Source organism: Octopus bimaculoides, chromosome 4 (assembly GCF_001194135.2).
Source record: "Octopus bimaculoides isolate UCB-OBI-ISO-001 chromosome 4, ASM119413v2, whole genome shotgun sequence".
Lineage (NCBI taxonomy): Eukaryota > Metazoa > Mollusca > Cephalopoda > Octopoda > Octopodidae > Octopus > Octopus bimaculoides.
The window spans coordinates 136392821-136400848 of NC_068984.1; the positions used below are offsets into that span (position 1 = coordinate 136392821).

Here is an 8028-nt window from a genome sequence, read left to right on the forward strand (position 1 = left end):
TGTGTGTGTGTGTGTGTGTGTGTGTGTGTGTGTGTAGTCTAAATGTATGCATTTAGATTTTTGTGTATATTCATGTGTATATTTCTGGGTATATTTATATGTCTATCGTTCATTATTAACTATATGCTTTTAATATGTATATATGAGTAAATATACCTGACTGAACATATGTGGTAGTGAAGTGCTTGTATATACATGCATGTAAGTGCATTTGTTTGCCCGTGTATAGTAAAGCGATTGTCCAGGTAACACTGATAGGGTATATGTACATCTAGGAGTACAGCTTCACTGCAGACCTATGCAATACATATTATTTATGTACATATGTATGATCATATTAATTTTGTATGTTTTCCTTTCTAATTTCATTATCTTCATCTCTCTGCCTCAAACAGATAGATATTCAGTCGTACACACACACATATATATATATTTATACTAATCTATACATATATGTATGTATACACACACACACATACATACATATATACATACATATGTGTGTATGTATGTATATTCCGCTTACATGAATTCATTGGAAATAACATCACACCCAGGCCAGTTGGATAATGTATATCAGTTATCCGCTGAATAAATATAATTACAGCCTCATACTCTTCGTTGAAATCGAAATCCTCCGCTTCTCTGTTATACTCTATCGAAGACATTGCAATGACTTCTTTTTCATTGGTCGGGATCAAAGGCTAGAAGCGTTATGATGTATACCTGAGGCTGATTCAAATCATCGATATTCTAATCAGATTCCATATTTTATCCTACGTATTGATTAAGACGGAAGAATAGAAATAACATCGCCTTCGGCACTTTTTTTTTCTCTCTGCTCGTTCCTTCAAACATCCGCACAAGGAAAGGAAAATTGTTTTCCTGTATATTTTTGTCACTTAGCACCGGAATAAGACATCTGAAAATTATTAATGAAACAGAATTTCAAGCGTACGGTTTGGTTGCAGCATTGCATATAATAATAATTTCATGTATTTTTCTTGTAAATCCATTTCTAGATATCATAGAAGATATTGTTCCCTCACACGCATTCTCTCTCTCTCTCTCTCTCTCTCTCTCTCTCTCTCTCTCTCTCTCTGTTACTTTTTTATCCTCACTTTTCTGTCCGTTCCGTTTTATCTGTTTATTTATTCCACCTTTGAAATTGCTTTATGTTTTTTATTTCAGTCTCTGAAGTCAGGTTTTCGTTGTTTGCTTCTCTTGTCATTTTTCATTATTTATTTCCCTACCAAAAGAAAAGAATCATAACAAAAACCCAAAAAAAAAAAAAAAAAAAAAAAAAAAAAAAAAAAAGCACAAACTATCCGATCGTCGACATTTGATGCCCGAGAGAACATAAAATTAGATTTTCTCCCCTATCATTGCGTATCTGTTGCAAAGAAAATTCCTGAATTGAGTAGAGCCTTCTTTACCTCTCTCAACAATCTCAGAAATTCTTTCCCCAAAGCAAATTTTTTTGCAATATTTTCTAGCCTGCTACTTCTTCAGAGGGCTAGAGAATGACGGGTAATTCTTTTGAATAAATTTGCTAGAATAATTCTATCATTAATTTCGAGGAATCTGTATTAACAATAATTAATTCCAATTATCTTCAGAATAAAGCGTGTTGTCTATGACATAGCTTTTGAGTTTGTTTGTTTTGTTTTTGTTAGGGTTAGGGTTAGGGTTTTTTGCTTGCTTCTTTGTTTTTTATTTGTTTATCCCACTATACGATAAGGTGGTTGGCTCTCCAGTAATGCCAAGCACCAATGATTACACCCTTCTATTCTTTATATAATTCATTTTTAAAATTAAACATAAGGCGGTGAGCTAGCAGAATCGTTTGCACACCGGGCAAAATGACTGGCAGTATTTCGTCCGTCTTAGCGTTCTGAGTTCCAGTTCTGTTGAGGTCGACTTTGCCTTTTATCCTTTCAGGCCTCGTACCTTCAGTCGATAGGACTATTAAATTTAAATATGTAGATTTAGTGTCGTTTTTTTTTTAATAACGACATATCCTATTGTCATTTTCATTTAGTCTTCGCCAACTGGAGTTTTGAGGGTTTGGTCTATCGCTTCCAGCGTTCAATGGAGCTCTTCTTCACTACCAAAATAATAGTGGGTGATCTACCTTGTTCTGTGCTGGTGGGGAAAAGATTTTCAGATCATATTTGTTTCCATACGTTTTCATATATGAGTCTTATTGGAAGTCCGACTACATTGATATCGAGATTGCCAAATACAATACCACTCTCACAAATTATCTCCACACGCTTGATACGACATAATCAATATAAATTGACGAGTAAAGTGATATTACATCCAAGCCACCTATAAAGCAATCTATGAGGTCAGAGAAGTAGTTGCAATCATTGATTTTTCTGAGATCTTCAGTGCAACCAGAGATGAATGGCAACAAGTGACATTTTTACTAGCGTGTGTATGATTACTGAGAGAAAATATGAGAGTCTGTAGTTGTTGGGAATGTTGACTCCGCAAAGTGATCGAATTGGAAGTCCAGTAACTAGATCAGTGACAGGTGTGGGATCTTTTCTAGTTCCATACATTGTATGTGTGCCATTTTTGTGACTTGGAAGTTGTTTTTAGTATGTCATCTTGGCTGCACCACATACTCGAGTGCAGGTTAATTACTTTTTAATTATCTCATAATATTGTGTTGTAACCTCTATCAAATTAATTTTGTTTTTATTTTGGCACGAACCAAACAATTTTTGAGAAGAGAGTAAATTAATTACATCGACCCTATTGCTCAACAGGTGTACTTATTTTAACGATACGCAAATAACAAGGGAGGAGCAAGTTAGACTTGACCACGGCGGCATTTGAACTCAGAACCTTCAGAACTGAAAGAAATGCCGCTAAGCCTTTTGTCCAGCATGCATGTGATTCTGCTAGCTCTTTCGTCTGTATGCTATTAATGGTATGTGGATGCATTTTCTTGGATATAGTTTGGTACTCTTAAACTCTCTACATACCTTCTATGAGACTCAGGTGTGGAGAAACACAGTACGTCCCTATTTTAATGCCTTGTCACAGTTTTTCGGAACCGTGTCTGACTCCAATATCAAGTTGATGGGTAGCCATCATTTTATGACTCTTACTGTATTTGTCTTAGAAACCTAATTTTCAATTCGGACAGTGTAAATGTTGTGCTTCTGTTCCCTCTGTATATAATGAAATGCAGACTCTTTTATTAAATGTTAAGTTAATGGGGGTATATACATTACATATCTTTTAGTTTGTAAGAGGGGTTTACAGAATGCATTTTGAGGGGGTATTAGTATTACTGTCATCAATATCAGAAATAAGGTTATATCAAGGTTGTTACACATTATCTAAGTTGTTGTTGTTTTTATACATTATCTGTATTCTTGGGTGAGTTATTGTTCTTTCTGTTACTCCTTAACTTTGATCCAATTTGTGTGAAAGTGTTTTTCACTTTCAGAGAGACATTCAGTATTATTGATCTTCTTGTGTAAAGTATACTTTAGTGCTAATGCTAAAGGAGAGGTTTCTTCTGTGTCCAATTGTAAAGCATGGTAATTTCTAGTGGCTGTTTGTGCATAGGTAATTGTATTTTTAGTTTGTTTGTATTAAAATTGAGATGTAACATACTATCACTCGTATTAATTCCATCAATGGCGTTAGGTTAACTCCGTTTCTCGCTAGTAGATTGTAGTTCTGGTTATCGACGTTTTCATAGCTACATCCATATTAGTTTGCGCAAAAGTGACTGTTACAACTGCTGCTTTCACATTAAATAACATAGAACAATGTTTCCATCTCCAGTGTAGTGAGAATGACTTTAATATCATGGATTAGTATCCGTTTCTTTGTTGGCAAACTGCAATGTAGATTTTCTGTTTCATATTTACTAGTATTATATGCTGTAATGGTTTTTGTTTGTTTTTCAGCATGACGCTTTGTGAGAACGAGCTTGCTTACTACTGATATGATGGAATTTGCACACAATTTGTAAGAGATGGATTTTTTAAATATATTTTCAAGTTTCTCTCTGTGTCTTTCTGCTGCTATCTATCTCTCTCCATCTCTCTCTCTATCTGTATATAAAGATATATATATTTGCCATGATAGATCGCTAACAACTACACAGAAATTTTTTCTCTCCTTGTTTCTTTCTGTGTTCCTTTCTGTGGAAGAGCGTAGGCTCGAAATGTTAAAGACTTTTTTAATTCCCGAGCGTTATACTAATACATCTGTTTGTTTTGTACACCACCCATCTTCGTCTGTTGTTTTTTTTTTGTGAATTCTCCCTATATATATATATATATATATATATATATATATATATATATATATATATATATAACCATTTTGATACGTATCTTTGAGTCATATAATCAATGTAATCGCAAACTTTCATCGTATACAAAATAACAAACGGAAAGGATGTACGATATTTCAATAAACATTATTTGGAAATGGATGAACTTCATCATTCAATCAATTTTCTGCTGAATATGTAGTAATCATAACAATAATTCATTATGTGATTAGTAGAGACCTAAGTAAATCACAAAATATTGGTTAATAAGATCATTAATGCTTTCTTTCCTATGTACTAGATAGCATGAAAATGCATTCAACTGTACACAAATGCACCACATTACTATTTCCTTTGTTTTTAGAATCAATATTCATATGTATTGTGCGAAATGCGTTGGAAGAAATTTCAGTCTTGTGAGAGAATGCGAAACAATGGATAGTCACTCTTTGAAAATGTTGAATGTGACGAACACAATATAAGCATGGTGTTCCATATAAAAAAACAAAAAATATGAAACAAAAATGTATGCTGATAACACAAAAATATAAATAAAGATTTGCAGAAAGGTTATTTTGCAGCAACAACTAATTAATATGGGATTTGTGTTTTGTTAAGATGCTTAATTCTCATGTAATTGTTGCAACAGTTGCTGTTGCGGCTTGATTACGTTCTATCGGATTTCTTGAAAACTAATTTTCTCTGCTCTTTTGTATTATTTTATATTTTTCTACCTAAAAGGCTTTTATTTCTCTTATCTTCTTGTTTACATTCCCAATCATAATTCATAGATTTTTGTTTTTATTCACAAATGTGAAAATACATTATTCAATCTTTTTTTTTTTTATCCAGTTATCTAAAGAGGAAGAAAAAAAAAACTAGAATAAAATTTAATCTTCATATTCAAAGAGAAATACAAAATGATATTTCGTTTCCAAAACTAATTTAAAGTAATCTACCGAAATACACAACGTAGAAAGTGAACTTATGTATGTTATTATTTACAGAGGCAATTGAAATTTTCAATATCAAAATGATTATAGACACGCATTTTGCGGATAGTCTTCAGTCTGATTTGACATGTTGCTCAATTTAAACTGAAACAATAGACATTAAACCTAGATAAATAATTGTATCAATGGTTAAATCAAATCAAATGAAATCAAACTGAAGTTTATTCTTAATGATGAATAACCACATAATTGCCACAACATTTAAAACTAATAATCATAATCAGCTTATTAGATATATATACAGCGCTCGGGTGCTCTACATCTCATTGTAAAATGGTAAAAGGTGGAGGGACAGAAACTGCAATGCCAAATAAAGAAAGACAACAAAGATGGCCAAAAGTACACGGTAGTCAACAGTGCACAGGATAAAATACAAGACAGAAAGTTGAAAAGTGCAAGAGCCACGAAAAGGAAATGACGCATAGGTATGTCAGCAGTGTGTAGGATGCATCGAATTTTGGGAGGATGCAGTTTCCTGACAGCTAAAAGTCGACGCAGGTAGTTGATTTCATGCTTCAACAATTCCGAGCATGAAAAAAAATGTTACCGAAAGTAATGAGTGTTGCACTGTATTTTGATTTTATAATTGAGTCTGTGCGTGAAAGAGATATCGAATTTTAAAATGTAACCAAAATTGTTGCTAGAAATACGGTGACCTTTTGGTTTTCTATTTAGCCAGCTGCAAGACGGAGAAACTTTACTGGGTCAATACTCAGAGAAGCAAAATCTGCTGGCTATGGCGATTAATGACAGCATTCGTCTAGTTGCACGTCTCTGGACAGCACCAGTTGACCAATATTCTCGACAAGATGAGAATTCAAGATTGAAAATGCAAACTCGACATCTGCAATCGTATTTATAATGTCTGGAAACTTCTACCGTAAATATAATGATATGAAATTACGAACAGAGAGGATACCACTCAGTATATTTTCCTAATGATACTTCTAAAAGTGTTATTTCTGTCATAAATCAGGTCAATGTTTCTGAACCCAGTATTTCGATATCTTTGTATTTTACCAGAATCCTTTATATAAGTTACATGTGATACGATAAACTAATATAAGCCGAAACACATCGGTCCGGGCTTTTCCATTTATTGTTTACAAAATAGTTGAAACATTTCATGTTCTCTTAAATCTTTCTCTTAATTGGTTTCGGTGGGTAAAAGTAATCTAAGCATTTTCGAATTCGAATCTCCTTGTTAAAGTGCCTGTTTGTGGAATCAACCCTCTTGTATTTCCACCATGAGTATTTTCTTATTAATTTGCACCATCCTGGCATGCACTTATGGATCTCACTTAAACTCCGGTCCTGTTAACTTATGTGCCTCCCCAATACGACAACGACCTGCTTGCTACATTGCCATTAATGCCAACTCATGTGTAAATGATATTATCTTTCATTCTTTCCTAAGTTTGCGAAGGTCGAGCATCATCCTACTACGACCGACACGCTTCAAACTAAAACGCACTGACTCTATGAACAGACTTCTCGACTGCCTTCCACTTGTTTGCTGAACCATCACAAAGCTGAAATTGCTATACATATGAAGAAAATATCATACACCACTTTACGTTTTACACGTTTAGAACGAACTTAGAACAAATGATAGACTTCCCTTTCACTGACGATTTCTAATGGCGAACCCTTTCCTTCCACATTAGCAAAGCTTTCATCATTAAAACAGGCCTTCCTCTTCACGACCAGAAAAATATTTCAACCCACAACAAGCAGTAACTCTCTACTCAAGTTTAGGTGAGAGCCACAGTGATGTATGGTTCGCACGTCTGGGAGACTGTTGCTGCTACTGATTCTATACACAAAAGCAGTCTAAACAGCACCCTTTATCTACCACCCCTCATCAGAAGTTCTGTAATATTTTCTACTCAATCTCTTTTCCCTGGAACATCTACTTTCTGGACTCCGTTCCATGAATATGTTTTTTCTCCTACTGTCATTAACATGTAATGTTAACGGTAACGCTGTCATTAACACGTAACATTAACAGTAACGCCAGCAAAGTTCATGAGCATTGTAATGGTAGATCAAGACCATCTGGCTCTGTGGAAGCGATCAGATCTTCAAGAGGAGACTTAACAATAATATAAATGTTTAGCTGACGAGAGACAACCAGGGATCAAGGAGATTACATTTTATGAAGCATTGTTCTTTAAATATAAGACGTGTGTTGAGTAGTATTAGATCAAAATTTTTTGGCTATTTCAAAAAACTCTACATTTCAAGAGGAACTTTAGCAAAGTTGTAGAAGTTTATTCGAAGGATGATAATGAGATAGCAAGGAGACGAATTTATATAAAACATTGTTATTTAAAGAGGCAGCTACTACAAAGAAATAACCGTATTTGGTGATCAACTGGTGTATAATCCACTCAGGGTTTAAACGAATTAACTGAACTTATTTGTTTCACAACAACTAAACTCATGAACACAATACATGCAGGTTTCATGTAGAACTCTGCATTATAGAGTCTTCAATGGCATCAAATAAGTTTAATGAAAGATATTTGCATTCGTACTTTTCCAGTCCGATAGAATATACTAAGCGCAACGTTTGCCTATGCTGTCATTTAAAAAATCGTTTTTATAGCTACTGTGCAACAATGGGCGGAACAGTCTCTCTTACATACACAAATATATATGTATGGATGCGTTCTTATATAAGTATGTATCTGTGTGTGTATA

At 34.0% G+C, this 8028-nt stretch overlaps 1 long non-coding RNA gene across 1 annotated transcript in view; it reads left to right on the forward strand.

Moving 5' to 3' along the window:
* The window catches only part of LOC128247638 (uncharacterized), a 31349-nt gene extending 27350 nt beyond the window's left edge, over positions 1-3999 (forward strand). The window contains exon 3 of the long non-coding RNA XR_008264013.1: positions 3939-3999. This is a non-coding gene — a long non-coding RNA (uncharacterized LOC128247638). The remainder of the gene's footprint in view (positions 1-3938) is intronic.
* The last annotated feature ends 4029 nt before the right edge of the window (positions 4000-8028 follow it).